At 42.0% G+C, this 17,803-nt stretch overlaps 1 protein-coding gene across 10 annotated transcripts in view; it reads left to right on the forward strand.

Annotated features, from left to right (window-relative positions):
• Positions 1-17,803, forward strand: part of TPK1 (thiamin pyrophosphokinase 1) — a 320,519-nt gene that overhangs the window by 269,558 nt on the left and 33,158 nt on the right. For 7 of the 10 annotated variants that reach the window (XR_012074168.1, XR_012074172.1, XR_012074169.1 and 4 more), the window contains one exon: positions 5,373-5,595. The exons of the other annotated variants lie outside the window; for them this stretch is intronic. The gene's annotated coding sequence lies outside the window, so the exon portion shown is untranslated. The remainder of the gene's footprint in view (positions 1-5,372; positions 5,596-17,803) is intronic. 10 annotated transcript variants of the gene reach the window in all.

Raw genomic sequence — 17,803 nt, forward strand, 5'->3', positions numbered from 1 at the left:
GCCTTCAGGGCCCTTAGAATCAAGCTGGGAGACCCAGTCCACAAAGACGAAACTGGTCATGATTCTTTCAGCACCTACTGTGCATAAGACAGTCCACTAAGTGCAAGTGAGTTGCTAAACAGCAAGGTACCTAACAATAAATGCAATTAAAAATTCTCCCACAGCAAGGCTGTCATGTCTCCTGAGTGATGAGGAGACAGCCCCCTTATTAGGGACGATGAACGGCGTTTGGTCATTGAGTTCGTGTAGATAACACACTTAGAAGTGTTTAAAAAATTCTATTAGTTCTCAAGTAATTAAGACAATATACTTGAAAAGCATAGAAAATGCAAGTCAGAACCATCAAGGGTTATTATTATAGTTTCAATTTAAAAACTGCTCCTGTTTGTACTTCTAACATTTTTATATACACATGCTCACCACTGTGCTGATACATACAGGAAAGAAAATGAGGTCTTTTTTCATTACCTGCACATCCTTACATCTCTTTAAAAAATCCGAGCATGCATTCACACATTCTTGCTTAGCATTCTGATCTTTGTACGTGTAGGGGAACAGAAGGCAGGCCCGTGGCTTTGTTCTCTGCCGGTCCTATCCCTCTGCATCTACTGAACAAATTTGACTTTTCTTTGTTTAAGAGGTAGAGGATAGCTCTTACATGTTTTAAACTTGACAATGACCTGATGAGAAAGTTCTGTGTCTCTTAATGAAATAGAAACATGAATCCTCTCTGATTGAAAGAAACATAAAAAGATGATAAATAGATTCATCAAGTTTTTCTCCATAGATCCTTGGACTTACTAGCACAATGTAATAAAATGTTATATGCTTACCACAACCTGCATTTTAAAAAATTTCTTTTTTTTTTTTAAATGAAGGTACTGCGGATTGAACCAGCTAAGCACTCACTGTACCACTGAGCTATTTCCCTCCCCACCTAAATTTTTTGACAGAGAAGCAGAGGCTGTAATCTCTACACTACTTTTAATACTGACAAAATTAAAAGAGTGTTATTTTATAATATTTTTATCATTACAGATTAGGTATTATGTAGATATTACTTATAGAATTATCTGTGCGTAGAAATTGTACATTTCTTTACAACCTCCTGTAAATCCATAACTATTTCACAATAAACGTTTTTAAAAGCTGAACAAAAAATATACAGAATTAAAATACACAGCAACCATAGCATACACGGATCTAAGTTGTGATGGTTAAATGGAGTTGAAGTGTCCTGAGAGTCTTGTATTGTCCAGAATGAGGGTAACCACACTGAGGAAAATTAGTCTTTGTGTTAGGAGAGGTGTGCTGAAATTTCTCAAGTAATCACTAACAGACTAGAAGCAGCGTCTAACTTCCAAACTGGCAGACAGGTACTTAGGTGGGTACTTAAGAATGTGTTTGTTTAGGGAATTTGACATTGAAAAAGCATAAGGGGCAGCACGGGATTAAGGGAGCCTGTTGTCAGTGAGAAGACTTAGAGACGTTGAGACAAGCGAAAACTCAAGTACATAAGCTATGACTCAAATCTAAAATTGAGAATGTGCTCCAGGAAGTCAGATTTCAGTTGAAGGAATTAAAAATACTAAGGCAATATTTGTATTCTGATTCGAGTTGGGTTCATAATAGGATCAAGGGCTGCCTTTGGGGGTTCTTAAAGTGCACAGGAAAAGCAAGGCTGAGTCGAACGGCGATTAACATCAGTTCAACTTAGTAAGATGACAAGGTTGTGGTTATGACCTAGATATTAGGTTCTAAGCTCTGAATGTGTGTTAGGGAGATGGTTTCTATTCTTTTTCTTTTTTTACTTGAGATACAATTTATATACCATAAAATGTACCACTTCATATAATTCAGTGGTTTTTAGGACATGGACTGTGTTGTACAACCATTACCACCACTTAATTCCAGAACATTTTCATCACCCCAAAATGAAACCTTGTATTCATTGCAGTCAGTCCCAATTCCTCACACTCTCTTGCCTTGGCAGCCACTAATCTACTTTGTTTCTAGAGATTTGCCTGTTCTGGACATTTGACATAAATGGAATCATGCAACATACAGCCTTTTGTGTCTGGCTTCTTTCAGCATAAACTTAAGGTCCAGTCACGTGGTAGCATGTAATAGGACTCCATTCTTTTTTGTTGCTAAATAATATTCCATTGTGTAGCTACACCACATTTTGTTTATCCATTTATCAGTTTGTGGACATTTGGGTAGTTTTCACTTTTTGCCTGTTATGAATAATGCTGCTGTGAACATCCAGGTACAAGCTTGTCTTCAGTCCTCTTGAGGGCATATCTAGGAATGGAATTCCTAGGTCAGGCTGGTAATTCTCTGTTTGACTTTTTGAGAAACTGCCAAACTATCTTCCTCAGTGGCTGTACCACTTTACATTCCTCCCAGCAATGAATGCAGGCTCCATTTTCTTCCACATCCTTACCAACATTTGTTATTTTCCTTTTTTTTTTTTAATAGCCATCATACTGGGTGTGAACTGGTTCCTCACTGGTCTTGATTTGCATTTCTCTAGTGATGAGTGATGTTGAGCATCTTTTTATATGTTTATTAACCAGCTGTGTATTTTCTTTGGAGAAATACCTATTCAGATCCTTTGCCCATTAAAAAAACATGTTATTTGTCTTTTTCTATCGTTGAGTTATAAGAGTTCTGTATTTATACTAGACCCTTATCAGATACATGATTTGGAAATATTTTCTTTTTCTGTGGCTTGTTATGTTCTTAATACTGATGTGCCAAAGTTTTTAATTTCATTGAAGTCCAGTTTAGTTTTTTCTTTGGTTGCTTGTGCTTTTCTATTATTTTTAAAGCTATTTTCGTTGAAATGAGATACTGCTTTACATTTTAAATGCTCGTTGTCTCTCAGCGATGCATAGCTTGGATAGCTTCTAGAGAGCCGTCACTCAGGTGGTAGCCTATCTCACTAATGAGATGAGGTAGTAGTTCCCCAGGGTGGCTGTAACAAAATTGCCACAAACTTCATGGTTTAAAACAACACAGATTTATCACTGTGCGGTTCTGTCATTCAGAAGTGTGAAATGGGCCTCACTGGGGGTCAGTTCATGTGTGTTTCTTTCCAGAGACTCCAGAGAAGCATCCGTTTCTTTGCCCTTTCCAGCTTCTAAAGGCACTCACGTTCCCCAGCTTTTGGCTTCAGCCTTCTTCTTTCTCCGTCTTTGAAGCCAGCAACGTTGGACCAAGTCTTACTCATGTTGCATCACTCTGACCTCCGACTCTTCCTCCCTTTGCCACTTTTAAGGGACACTGGTTTCTTCTGGATAATCCAGGAGACTCTCCCTATTTTAAGGTCAGCTTCTTAGAAAACGTAATTCCAGCTGCAGCCGTAAAACCTCACTTGCCAAGCAACACGTATTCACTGGCTCCGGGAATTAGGATGCGGACGTCTCTGGGCGGCCGTTATTCCCGTACCAGTGACAACCCTACTGCCGACCTGCTCTCCTAAAGCTGGGGACCGCAGGGCATCTACTGTCGGCTCATGAAGTTGCCAGAACTCAGAAATAACCTGACTGTAAATGTCTTGGGTCTTATCTCTAAAACGCTATGGGGTTGTGGCAGAAAGCTTAGTAAACATGCAAATTATTGATTCTTAATAAGCCTGTTTTATAGTCCCTGAACCAGAAGTCTCTGTTCTTGTAACCCTGGCAGAGAGTAGCTCAGAAAGTTGGCATTAAGGATAGCTGTCTTAAACCTGGCTTTCTACAAATGTGTCACGTGGGCAGGTACCTCCTCTAAGGGCAGTGGGTTACAGTCAGAGAGCACGGGCTTCTGACTTAAGTGGATCTGGGACTGGGTGTCAAGCCATGCCCTTAATTTGGAAAGTCCACTGGAATTTGACTACATCCAGAAAACCCTAGGTTTTTACGCATATGTACAAAACTTTGCACTTGTGTAGTAGCACATTTCAGATACCTCTAGAAGGCAAACTGATACTTTTTTAATGAGAAAAAATTAGTGCTTCAAGTGTCTAAAGTAGTTTAAAGACATTTAGCCATACTGTTTATCAAGTGATAATGCCTTTAGGACACATGTTAAGCGTATGCATTTTAAAATCAGTTTGTTGGTGTGATGCTAGAGATAAAAGGGTTCTGTCTGCTTAATGCTGTTGGAAGACACCAATAAGAGGCTGAGAGTGAATTCTGTCAAGTCTTGTCTTTGATTAAAAGGAGAGTGAGACAGCAGACAGGCCGACTTTTACCACGAAGCTTCCTCTCCCGGCTCTCCTGCCCACGTTTTCTTGCCTAAATTATCTATTGCCACATCTAGACAGAGAGAGAAAAGGCTCTGATCTAAAGATGAATAGACTAGCATGTGGGTGCTCCCAGTGATGTACATAAAGTGTGAATTTTTCTACCTTTGTATGCATCGAGGTGTCTTTTACCGTGGGATATCTGGATTGTGAGAACTCGGATTATTATTGAAGAGGGCAGCAGGCAATTTAGGAGGTGCCCTGTCTCCCTGTGATGAAGGCTTTGCAGCTAAGCCAAGTAATTTATGGTGATAAATTGCAGCTGTCAGAGTGTCCAGAGCACTTCGTGGGATATGTTTCTGACTTTGCATTTTTCCTTCATGTGTTCTGATGTATAAACTTCTATCTTTAAAAAAAGGCACAGCAAATTCTGCAGGTATTCCCAAAACTGTCACAGTCTGGTTTGGGTAAGAATGATAGTAACAGATTATTATGAATGTTTCCTTTGCCCCCCAAAGTCACTGAGGATCTTAAGGTGGAAAGAAATGTTAGAGAAAGACCATTTGAATGAGTTTAGGTTTCCAAGAAAAGGAAAAAAAGTCCTAAAGATGGAAAAATTGATTCCAAAATAGAGGAAAATACATACATACTAACAAAAAGTATGAAAGGTCGTGGGAAGCCAAGGTAGTTAACCTTGAACTACAAGCTGCGTAAAAAAGTTTTTAAAAAGGCAATGAAAAGGGCACCGAAATTGCACAGATTAAGTTCTGTATGTGACAGTGTCATGCCCTGTGTAACAGGGGGAAAAAGTGATAGGTAAAAAATCTACATTAAAATCAAGAACCTGCAAACTTTGATTCGAAAAATCCATTTTGCCACTGTATCCGTTAAGCTGTTAGCCCAGAGATGCTGTTTCGTACTCAGAAATCAGTGGTTTAAAACTCTAACCGTGTGTATTCTCACGCAGCTGCAGCTCAGGTAGGGTTTGGCTAATCTAAAACTGGGCTTGTTTCGTAGCACCTGGCATGGCGCTGCTCTGCCACTTAGAGTGGATTCGCGGGGGATCTGGGTGGCCAGGGTCCTTACATCTCTCTCCGGACTTAGTGCTAGCACATTCTTCTCAACGCTCTCACATTCTCAGGGCCCTGCCAGGCGCTCAAGCAGCAAGGAGGAACACGCAGAGCCTGTCAGACCTGCGTTCTTGCCCAGCGGGCCGTCTTCTCTGTTCACGTATCCTTGGCCAAAACAGTCACATGGCCAAACTCATGTCAAGGGGCAGAGAAGTACCCTCTGCTCTGAGTGAAAATCCCTGCAAAACTGTACCGAATGTTGTACCCAAGAAAGCCTCTGCTGTAGAGAGTAAGGTAATCCAGGTAGATTTATAAAGTCTTTAAGTGAAATTCTTTGGGGGGGGGCGCTCTAGTTTTTAAGCCACTTATGCATCAAAAGTCTTAACCTAAGGAACAGCTATTATACCTTTTAGCTTTCACATCTCCATTAAGTTTTCTACTCAAAAAATGATCTAGTTTTAGAAATGTTTCTTACTATTTTATTCCTTTTTTTTTCATTTGCCAATGTTCACGTAATAGCTGTAGATACTGGAAAATATTTGTTGGAGAAACGAATGGCTGAAGCTATCTTAGCCACGGAAACTGAAATCACTGCTTTGCTAATCACGAACTCCCGACTGACCGTCATTAACACTGGCTAAACATTCTCCAGGCATCACGCTCTCACAGGGGCAGTTGACTGCATCACTCAACATAAATAGTTCAGTGCTCTGGGAAAACTCATTTAAAGCCTGGGGTTTTGCTAACAAAGGATTAGCAGTTATCACCTTAGCGGAGCAACAGCATATTGTTAGCTAAATGCAAAAGTATTTTATTCCAATTCCTGCTTCAGTACGCACTATCGTATTTGCTGAGTATTCCTAAAATACTGCTTTCATGTCGTCATTCTTTATAAAACCTATTGCTTGTTAGTCTAGAATTCAGATCTTTTTGGATCTGGGCTTTCTAGGGCCATCTATCCTGTCTCTTGAAAGAGAATGCCACTCTGCAGAATCATCGATATTAGTGACATCTGAATGTGTGCTGTGGAGTACTTCTGAACTGGGGAGAGGTCACAGAGCTAGCTGTTGAGGGACCATCTCTTCTCCCTGTGTTCCAACATCCAGGAATACACATTTTTCACAGGAAGCAGAGTGAGTGGTGCGTTGTAAATAATAATTGCTTTAAGATGAGCAGTCGGTTTTCGGGAAAGACTAGAACAGCCAGGGGCAGGGAGAATTATTGTGGGCATTAAATATGGTAAAGTCAGATAAATAGAGGAACTTGAGGAGGCCACAGCTTCTTGTCCTAAACTTTGGTGCCAATTCTCAGGTTCAAAAGCAGATTCAGAAAGAATATGTTACCCAGAATAATTACAAAGGTTTGTGTTCTCATCTGGAGTAAGTCTTGAAGGCCAGCCAGGATAAGGGACTTTGTTACTTCTGATATTTACGATTGTTACATTTGAAGGTGGTATGATTAATGATACTTTGAATTAAATGTCACTAATGTGGCACGTGTGATTAGTCATCAAACCTTTTATTTCCTAAAGAGAAAGGATTTTCATAGCTGGGTGAACAGTGAGTGGGTCATTTAAACTATTGGGGTAAACAGATCATTTTGAAGAATTTTAGGGTACACTGACTTTCTTAAATGAATTCATTTATAACTATTCAGATTCACCCCCTTATACCTTTCTGCGACTCCACCTACTCCAGGTTGCTATGAACTTACTTGGGTTTTTAGATCTCACACCATACTCTGAGGAAATATTTCATGACTGCATAATTAAGCCAATTTTGCGTGAGTCTCAGGGCTAAGATAAACAGGCCTGTGCGTGCAACCTGATGGGAATTCTCTGTTTTGACTCATCAGACTCCTTTTTCTCAACTGATCTGGTTGAACTAACTAGCTAGATTTGTTGAGAATCTAATCTAATCCAGTTTGTGCACATAACCACACACCATCAGATTCGTCCAACAAATTTCTGAGAGGGATACCAAGAGAGCAGAGGTGGTTCACCTGGCAGAGGAGTCTCCTCTCCGTCTCCCATTAAAGCTCTTCTGGCTGCAGGTCTTAAAAAAACGCAAGAGGCAGAGAGAGGAACTGTGGCTTGGAAAGTGATGTAGTGCTGTTTCCTTGGTTGTGAGTTTGCATTATTTTGTGATTATTTCCATGCCCTTCCGGATAAGCCTGCAACTTACACAGGGTAATTCAAGGCTAGAGATGGTAATTGCTAACTTCTGGGGCCCTTTTATAACTAGTGGTAAAAATACAATCTCTTACCAATACTGAGTCCTGCAGTCCCCGGGAGGACGCTTTGCCTGGGCAGTCTTGGCCCAGAAACCACCCATCGCTGGGAGATAAGCAGCCCCCTCCCTTCCCAGCTTGCCCAGGAGTAAAGACCTCAGACGGTCTTTACTTTAGTTTCCACTGCCTGTGGCAGGTGCCCCGCCTAAGCAGGTGAACTTTGTTTTTCTTCTCTGTTTATTGCATTAACGCCTCTTGCAATTGATCAAGAGAGTGGCGAAATCCTCCTGTGCAGTAGAATTTATCCTCAGAGGTGACAGTTCTCCGTCAGGGGCATGTGGGTAACAGATAAATAACCAATCACATGCATGGAAAGGAAAGTCAGTGCTCTGAGAGAATGTCTTTTCCTCACCACCAGGAAGGAAAAACGAGACTCCAGAGCTGGCATCTGGCCTAAAGTTGAAGTCATAGTGTTAAACTTTTTTTTTTTCCAATTTATTTTGAGTCAAGCACTTTTTCTTAGAGGTAGTATATCAAATTAGGGTGAAATAAGAGTAGCCATGTGGATAAAATTCTATACTTTTCCCCAGTTCAATTATACAGCATTTGGTTGAACTTGCTGTTCTTAACATCAGACTGTGCATGAAACTAATAAAATCTCATTTCTGCAGTCAAGGTGTCTACAATTTAGGGGGAGAAAAATACGCATATTATGATGTATAAAATATAAGTGATATAAAGCAGGATATATAATTTTTTTAAGAGGATCAGTATTTCAGCATCTTAGTCTGTTTGGGCTGCTATGACAAAATGCCATAGACTGGGTGGCTTATAAACAAATATTTATTTCTCACAGTTCTGGAGGCTGGGAAGTCCAAATCAAGGTTCCAGCAGATACGGTGTCTGGTGAGGACCCACCTCCCGGGTCCTAGACTGGCCACCTTCTCTGTGTCCTCGCATGATAGAAGCAGTGAGGGAGACCTCTGAGGCCTCTTTTATAAGGGCACTAATCCCATTCACGAGGGCTCCACCCTCGTGAACTCCTCACACATCTACATACCATCACCTTGAGGGTGAGGACCTCCGCATGTGAATTCAGTGGGGGACACAACAACAGTCTATATCAGTTTCAGTCAAACAAACTTGTTGGGGGTGGGTGGCATGGACAGTGGGGATATTTTCCCCCAACCCTACAAGAAAGGAACACAAGGCAAATAGACAAAAAATAGAAGAGGACCACAACTTCCCCATAATCTTCTATTCCAAAGATGACCATGGTCAACACTTAGGGGTTTATTTTCAGTCTTCTGCTATGTCAGATTTCTTAATCAGAAAAGAAACTCCTAGGTGAACTAGGTTTTTGGCTTTTGTTGTGTTGTTTTTAAGCACCATATTTATTTAACCACGATTTATTCTGCTTCTACTCTGTGCACACATTAGGTGCTGAGGATTCAGGGGGAAGTCTGGTGCTCAGGAAGCTGAGACTCCAGGAGACCATGCCATTGGCTAACACTCAGTTCACAGTCTATTCAGACCCAAAGGCTCCCCAGTTAAGCTCTTCCTGTCCAGAATGTATGTCCTTTAACTCAAATATGAGGCTTCACATTTTCCGGTAAACATCCTCCAGTTGCTTTTGTTTGTTTACGTAAGTGCTTTTGTAAGACATCATTAACATACCATAAAACTCACTTTTTTAAAGTATGTAATTCTCCCATTGCTCTGGGTTCATAGCTTTTCAGGACCATTGTGAATCTTTTTTCTTTCTTTAGTTTATCTCTCCCAGTATTTTGTCACCTACAGGTCAGCTTTAGTTTTATTCCAAGGTGATGATACACACTTGAGTGGGAATAGTTCCAAGGACAGAATCTTGCATTCGGCAGAGCCCTTCCAGAGAGCCACTGATCAGTCCTCTTGGGGAAGGGTGCTCCCCATCTCTCAATTCAAATGTCTGTATAATCCTTTAGCCCACACTTCGCCATGGTATTCTTGACAGTAGAGAAAAGTAGACAGATAATCTCTGAAAAGTACCTCCAGTGTGACTGAACCATCTTTTTCAGTGGTCTGAGTCCAGCAAACAGACTCCAGCATCACCCATGCCTTGCGCTCAGTTTCCTTTGTAAGGCACACAGGACCGTCTTCCCTGACGGAGAATACGGAAGTCCAGGAGTTGAGTTACTGGAGCTGCATGGTCTTCTCCAGGCAGAGATCAGCTCTTTTTTTTTCCTTTTGCTCCAAATACAGCTCTGAAGCCCCTTTTTGTTACTGAATTTAGCACTTTTTGGTTCCATTGATCTTTCAGATCTTCAGCTTTTCTATTTTCCCATCTTTTAAAGTATTCACTCGAAAAAAGGAAACTCTTCCTTTTTTTTTTTTACTTTTTTATTGACGGGTAGTTGATTTACCATGTGAGTTTCAGGTGTATAGCAAAGTGATTCAGTTATTTAGATATATATTACTACGTCGATTCTTTTTCAGAGTCTTTTCCATTATATGTTATTATAAGAAATTGAATGTAGTTCCCTGTGCTAAACAGTAGGTCCTTGCTGTTGATTCTCTATAGAAACCTTTCCGTTTGTTTTCCAGTGGTTTCCAGAGCCCATCCTCTGAGTTATGATTATGAAACAGTTACATTTAATCTGTTACAATAAAATGTAGAATTCTGTTTATTGGGAGGGCTTTTGTATGTCTGCTCTCTGTCAGTGCACAGGACCTAAGCCATAAGGGGTGCTCTGGCTAGCTTTTCATGGGAATCTCAGAACATCCCATGACTTCAGCATGGCATCCAAAAAGATACCCCATCCATCCGGGTCCCCTGCTTTGGGCAGTTTATCTGATGACTATTTCCTTTCCTTTCCACATTTGAGTTTAAGCTCCTCTTACCTAAATAATTTGTAAGTTTCTTCCCAAATTTTTTCCTGGATTCTGTTTTGAGCCAGAAACCCATCCTTTGTTCAGTGTCAGCAGGCAGAGAACTGTTTGCTTCCTCCTGTCTTTTTCTCCTTGGTCTAATTTTCTTTCCATTAAGGGCAGCATCATTAAAGTAGCACAGTGTCCACAGCAGCACGAACCCTGTCGGATCCCCTTGTTCCTGCACTAAGGAAGAACATCTCCCAGTTGGCAAGGGATTCTGTGTGGGACTTCTTGGCACACTGGTAACTGTCTTCTGGGGACTTGTCCTAAGCCTTTAACAATGTTTGGGGAGAACGACAAACTGACACTAAGGCTTTTGTTGCAGGAGGGATTCAGGGAGTTCCACGAGTCCGGCTGCTGCACAGTGCGCGTGCAGTGCTCCACGCTCATTTTCTCCCTCGGCTCAGTTCCTGGAAGTCGGAGGGAGTTCCTTTCCTTACCACGTGTGTTAACAACCTATTGTTCCTCCAGCTGTCATTGTCTTTTCTATCCACTGTAAATTGATTCCAGTGGGAGAGAAGGCAAGAAAGTAAATCAGTAAATCCATGCTCTTATTTCCCCTTTTGTTCAACCCTAATTACACTTTATTCTCCTAGAGCAGCAGATTTTCAAAGTGAAGTCTTAAGAATTTCAATATTTCTACATGTTCATAATAGGGGAGAAGACTTCACTGCTCTCCCCTTCAGTTCACACCGACAAACACATTTGCCGTAATGAGATAAAGGTAAAATCCTTTTCTCAAAAAGATGACTGTGATTACCGAATAATACCCTCCTGAGTTTGCCTTTTTAGAAATGAGTGAGTGCATGTTGTGGAGAAAGGAAAAATACAATGATTGTTTTCATTCTTTTCTAAAATCCGTGTGAGCAGGGAAAGGCCCCTGGAGGCTTCCCCTTCCGAAGGTGTGCCCTACCCGCCTCTAAAGCCCCAGGAGGCCACAGCGCCCAGCGAAAATAATTGTTTGAGTGTCACTGTTCTGGCCTCTCTGGGCACATTCAGTTAATTAATTAGAATTTCTTGAGTATATTCCATGTGTAAGGCACGATTTCAGGTGGTAGAAAAATAATAATACTCAACACATATTGAGTATTGAGCTCCTGTTCTTGTGCCAGGAAATGTGCAGGAAATCTGGGTTTTTCTGAGTTTTTCCTACCTACTCCTGTTGTTATTTCAAAGGGAAAAGGCAAGGATGGATCTTGGGGTGGGACAGATGTGTGTTCCGCACGGGGAGATTGAACCTCTCTTGAGTTCTAATTTCCAAAACAGGAATAATGGTAATACTGCCTACTTCATCTGGTCGTTATGGGGATTATAAAAGTTAATTCAGGTGAAGCTACAGCCAATTCATAGCTCAACAGAGCAGAACTATTTCTAAAGTTAAGAAATCAAGAAAGAGGCATTTCTACGCATGTCGGTCACAGTACTAGACACTGAGGATACACATTGTATTTAAAAGAAAACGAAGTCATTGGTGATCTTAGTGCAGTTTCAGTGGAGTAACAGAGACGGAACCTCCGTTGCAGCTGGGTGTGGAAGGAACGGAAATTTCAGAATAGATCAGGAATTCCACTCACACATGGGCAGGAGAGACAGATTGAAAGCTGAAAGGGGCATGGGGGGAAGTGAAAGATGGTAGAGCCTTGGACACATCTAAGTGCTCCCAGAAAGAAAGAAAGAGATGGGAAGAGTCAAAGAAACAGGAGAGAGCGGTGACTAATCTGCAGGTCAAAGCTGTGAGAAGGTTGGGGACCGCAGGATCCAAGGCACCGAGCAGAAGAGATGCTGGCTTTTCTGTCGTAACCAGAGGAAGGGAGGGACTGAGTGGATGAAACTACAACTGTTGGGGGTTGATGCTGACAAGACGCCGAAGCAGTTCTTTGGCCTGTTTTCCCTGGAGGCTGGGGTACAGCCGTACGCTCGGAGTAGAGAAGTATTGGGCAGGTACACGTACAGGAGGTTCTGGCTGTGTGGAAGGTTCTAAATAGTAGCTATCAAGGACTTAAAACTAGTTGCCAAGGAAACAGAACGATCGCTTCAGCTGAGGGCCTGGTTGAAGTTCTTTCTCTGGGTCCTTTTTACCCTCACTGTGGAAATAAATGAACACCAATCCAGCGAGAACAAGGAAAGACTATTTAATTTATAGTCACTTGCAGAGTGACTCAAAGGCAGGCCGAGGAACAGGAAAGCTTTATAGTGGAAAAATGGAAGACGTGGAGTGTACCTGACCGGAGTGTGTTGGTCTGGAGAAGCTGTAGGCAGGCTAACTAGAAGCAGGCCCTCCTGCATGATTGGTAAGAGGAGCGTGTTTGGTGTACGGCTGTTAGCATATCTGACGCCATCTTGGGCCCATCCAGTTCGCCCTGTCCTTCCACCGACCCCACCTAAGACCCTACTGGGTGGAAAATCCTGTCTATGTTGTCAAGGGCTTTGTAGTTAATAGGTACCGTTTAGTGATCGTTAGGTCCAGGCAGCCTCTATGCTGTTAAGCACATACCCCCACACCCTAGGTTAACTGTAAAGTTGTCCCAGCGGCCCCATGGTGGGGAGGTGTGCCGCTGTGTTGCTCCCGGATCATTGTCTGCCTGATCAGCTCTGTAAGTCACCCAATAATAAGCTGATCCATTGATTATATGGCGCTGCCCGCCTTGCGTTTTGGTCTCGAGGTGTCTTCCCATGTCGTTCCCTCTCTCCACCACCATTTGGCTTTCTTTGGATGCTCTTAAGGTTGGAAACAGGAACAAAAACTAAGGAAGCTCTCAGTCATTAGTCAAGTCCCGGCCATCTGGGGTCCATTGTTATGAAATTATTGTTTGGCTTCTTGGATTGTTCATGGGTGCAGCGGTCAGACTTCCTACAAGTCTGCCTTATATATGACAGGCTGGCTTCCTGCGCTGGTTACTGTAGCAAGAGGTTGGTTTCCTGGGCCGGTTTCTAGAGGGTGTGGGTCAGAGATTCTGTATTACGTACCGTCTGGCCATTGCCTGTTTGTATATTCAGTCTCTCACCACTTAATTATCATGAAACTTGAAATAGCCTTCTACTTACAATCCAGTGGTCCTTCAGTTAAAAGAATATAGTACGTAAAAATCACAAGAGACCCAGGAAATAGTCAGTAGTGGAATGGAGGAAAGAGAATTTGTAGGAATATGTTTCAGGAATTAAAATGGAAATCCACATTGTACTCTTAAGGGAAAGTTTTTTAAAACTGCACCACATGATTTTGAATCTTGCATAAGGTAAACCCACACTGTGGGAGTGGAGCCTCAGGCCAGATCTCTCAGGTCACAGAGACCTCAGAAGTCACCTAACACAAACTTCACGTTTACACCTTCAAAACTGAGGCCCAGGCCGGAGGCCCGTCTCAGCTACCTGAGACTGGACTTCCAATCCAGTGTTCTCTCATCTTCATTGATCTGAGATCTACCCATTAACAAGCATGTTGCAAATTTTTTTTTCAAATCTAAAATCACAGAATTTAAATAACACCAGACGGTAATTCAGATGTTCCATTTATTACTCCACGGAGCTGTCTAGAACCATAATAAACCTATTTTGAGTACCTATTATTCATACTGGCTGTTTAGGCTTAAGAGAGTTTAAGGAGAATTTATAAATGTATAACCACCAAGCATGATAAATGTTATGATTAATGTGATGTCAGAGGTGCATACTTTTAGGATTATTGTTACTCTTCTTGTTCCTATAAGGTATGTGAGGAGCAGCTTCCCTGATAAGAGAAACAAGGGTGTATAACCAGTGATTGATTACATAGTAAACCTTTACCTTGCTCCTCTTCACATAATGAATCTCTCTTCTCCTCACTGCCTGGTGGAAAAATTTAATGGGATGTTCCTCCAGTAGTAAAACCTCTGAGCCATAGAGAAAGTGCATCTTACGTCTCGTGAGGGAAACACCTTGATACCAGCTGGGAAGAGTCATGACTTCTACCTTAACGTTGTGCTACCGTGAAAAGCTTAACAAAACACTTCGTTTATCAGAAAGACAGCAACACGTCTCAAAGCTCCACCTGTGGACGTGCGGTAGCTTAGGGCTCAAACAAAGGTAACATGAAGATGCTAATGATCCCAAAGGGATCTTAAAGGACAGGAAGGGAAAGAATGGGAAACGAGGTTCTGGCCACTGAGGCAAAGGGCTCCTTTCCCCCGGTGCTTCTGGCCTCACCGGTGTAAGGTGGCCTAGAGGCAGGATTAAATGAGTTCTGGAAAACCTGGGGCTGGTAAGCTTCGATCCTAATAGCCATGTAAGGAAATGCTGAGTTCTAGGAAAAGAACCTCTTTTGACGTCAGTAAAAGACCCTTACTTGAGAGCTCAGGGGGAATCAGACCCAAGGAGCGTGGGTGGGTCTGGCCTCGGCTTTCTGGGTGGGCTCTCTGACACTAGCCCCTAGGCCTGCGGGGACACCCGGTTTCAGGCAGGTGTTTATTGTCATTTCTCATCTTGGTTTTATTCAGATATTGATCTACTCACTCAATAAATATTTACACTACGTCTACTCTCGACCTGGCACCGTGCTAAGTATACACTGTAACGGAGAGCAGAACAAACCTGGTCTCTCCCGGGCTTACGTGATTCTCAGTAGTGAGCAAACTTCAGAAGTAATATTTTTAACGTCAGAGATTCCTTGTTTTTATTGAGTTTGCCGAATTAGCAGACTGTGTTCTATGAATTGACAATCACCCTAAGCATAATTACAGAACAGCATTCTTTACTTCACTTTTACCAAGTTCTTTGTTCACAGCACCAAGGCTCTAAATTTGCACATGGCCCGAGCCCTCAATCCCAACTCGGCGACCTCCCAGTATGTGTCACACTGTCAGGGTCTTCAAGGACGGGACACAGCAAGTCTGCTGTAGCGACAAATAATGGACTGAGGCAGCACCTTTCCAGGCATTCTGGCTGAAGCCCGCTATGCTAGGGTGTCTTGCCTTTTTTAAAACTCATGACTCTTTCTACTAAACATAGAAAGACCACCCTTAATATCTGAATTTTCACAATAAATTTTGCACTTAAGAGATTGACACAATTGCAAGGACTTTTTGCAATATACATAAAACTCCCCATTCTACCCCTAAGAATTACTCTTGTATATAATAAAGCATATGAATATCTGTGTAGATGAACAGTAATTTGTACTTACTCATATTTTTACAAAATTTTAAAAATTCACTTTGTACAAAGAGAGATTTCAGGTATCATAAAATGGCAATTAAATCAACGCAACAGAAATTTACTATTCTCTCTAAAAAAAGAGAGAGATAGACCTAACAAGTGCAATTTTTTTTTGGTTCCCATTATAATTATACTATGTCTTAAACTCCAAATGTCAATAAATTAACTATATGGGAGGGACTTAGACCAGAAGATAGTCGGCTGTTTCTGTGTTTCCTACAGTGACCTCCTGACTGTTTCTGAGGCTGCGTAAATCCCTTTGACCCTGGGTTTTGGCTAAAGCCAAACAGAAAGTAGACCCTTTTATCTTAGCATTTTAGAAACCAGTAACATATATCACATGCCAGGAGCATGTCTTTTGCAATTTCTCACAAGCATCATGTTTGAAGGTTGAACTACATGCAGTCAATTGCACTGTTAAAAATTTAATGTCTTTGCCTGCGGAGTGTGCCAGTATATTAATTCAGTGGTGCAGTCAACCTCCACATTTGAGGGTCACGAGCTTACATCACCCAACCTGGTGGATATCTAATAAGATTCAAGATGATTAATATATAAGCCTTTCATTTAAGTAAAGATAGCTTTTTACTTTGATTTTACAGAGTTTCTTCATGGCATAAAAAGTCATTTACGTAAGCTACATCAGCTAAGCCTAAAACACACCACCATTCTCGCGTTGCACATTACAAGAGCCTGTATACAGGATTAACTGTTTAAAAAAGCAGTCTGCATTTGTGGCAATTTTTTTTAAAAAGCTTCCTTTTTTATTTAAAAATCTAAAACATTAGGGCAACATCGGGAGAAAAATACCTACGATTTTAGTAAACAGAATGAGTGCCATTTATTTAGAATGTTGAAGCACATTTAAATTCTTAATCAAGAAGGAATCAGCCTCTCTCGGGCAAAATGTCTAGGAGGGTGCCAGCAAGAAGGTCACCAGGGTGCACATCAGAGGCAGATGTGTGTCCAGATGCCTAAAGTCATGCCCGGATCTAGAGGATGCTCATCCCTATTCCCAGGGAAAAGCCTAAACGTCTCTCTTTAGATGTTTAGAAGGAAAGACGATCTGCCAAGATGGTTTCTTCATCCCCTGACAGGGACACAGGGCCTCGGAATAGCTTGTTTGTATGTTTGGATTTACTTGTTAGGATAAGCTTACTATGGAATAAGGGCCAGAATAGAGAGATTTTTATCAGTCAGGTAATGCCTCCCATGACTTGGCAGCATCCACAGTCACGCGGTGCATACTCTAGGAAATGCCCCTTTGAGTCTGAGGTGAGCGGACAGACATCCCTGCCATGTCCATCAGTGGGGGGGAAATGGGACATTCCAGCACTAATAGAATGTGGCTGTGACACAGGAGGCCTCCTGGCCACTGCTCGTGAGCTGCCCCAAGGCCAAGATCAGAGACAGATGTTACTCAGAGCCATCAGATGGCCAGAGATGTCCAAGTGGAAGCCAATCTGTAGTCACTCCATAGAAAGCTCTACTATTAAATGCAGAAGAGAAAGGCACTGTGACGATGTCTGTCATCTCTGCAGCAAGGATCTGCCAATAACCAGGACATCACAGGCATCTCAGTGAGATCCCAAGGCGCCCACATCAAATACACTTTTCCAAACGATTGAGATGTTCTAGGAAGAAGAGGAGAGATACTTACTGCCCCAAATTCCTTCTTGAAAACATGTCTTTAAGAGTAGAAAAGTGAGAAGTCACAGTTGTAACCAGCAAGAGAGTGGGTTAGAATGCTCCATCCACTACTGATTGGACCAAAATGAGCTTAGACCCTGCTCATCAGCAAGGCATCACGAGGTCCTTCTGGACCTCAGCGGTGCGTCCCACTGAACAGCCCCACCAGCCAGATGCCAGATGGCTCCAGAGGAACCAGGGAAGCCTTGGCTCTTTCACTCTGTCAGCCTAGATACTTGCAGGGAATATATGGGACTGTTTGCTTCTCAGTTACTCATATAGGAAAGAGAGTCTCAGGCTATTTCTAAACGTACATACTAGTTGTGATTTAACAGTTTTTAAAAATAAGTTCAACTTTAGTATTGACGGTTTCTACCAAATAGGGGTCGTAAGTTTGTCTGTGTCATGCCGAATAAATATGACTTCTTACCCTGCAGCTTTGATAGAACTGTAGCCTGTGCAAACTGTATAATGCAGGGGTTTC

Source organism: Vicugna pacos, chromosome 7 (assembly GCF_048564905.1).
Source record: "Vicugna pacos chromosome 7, VicPac4, whole genome shotgun sequence".
In the NCBI taxonomy this organism is placed as follows: Eukaryota; Metazoa; Chordata; class Mammalia; order Artiodactyla; family Camelidae; genus Vicugna; species Vicugna pacos.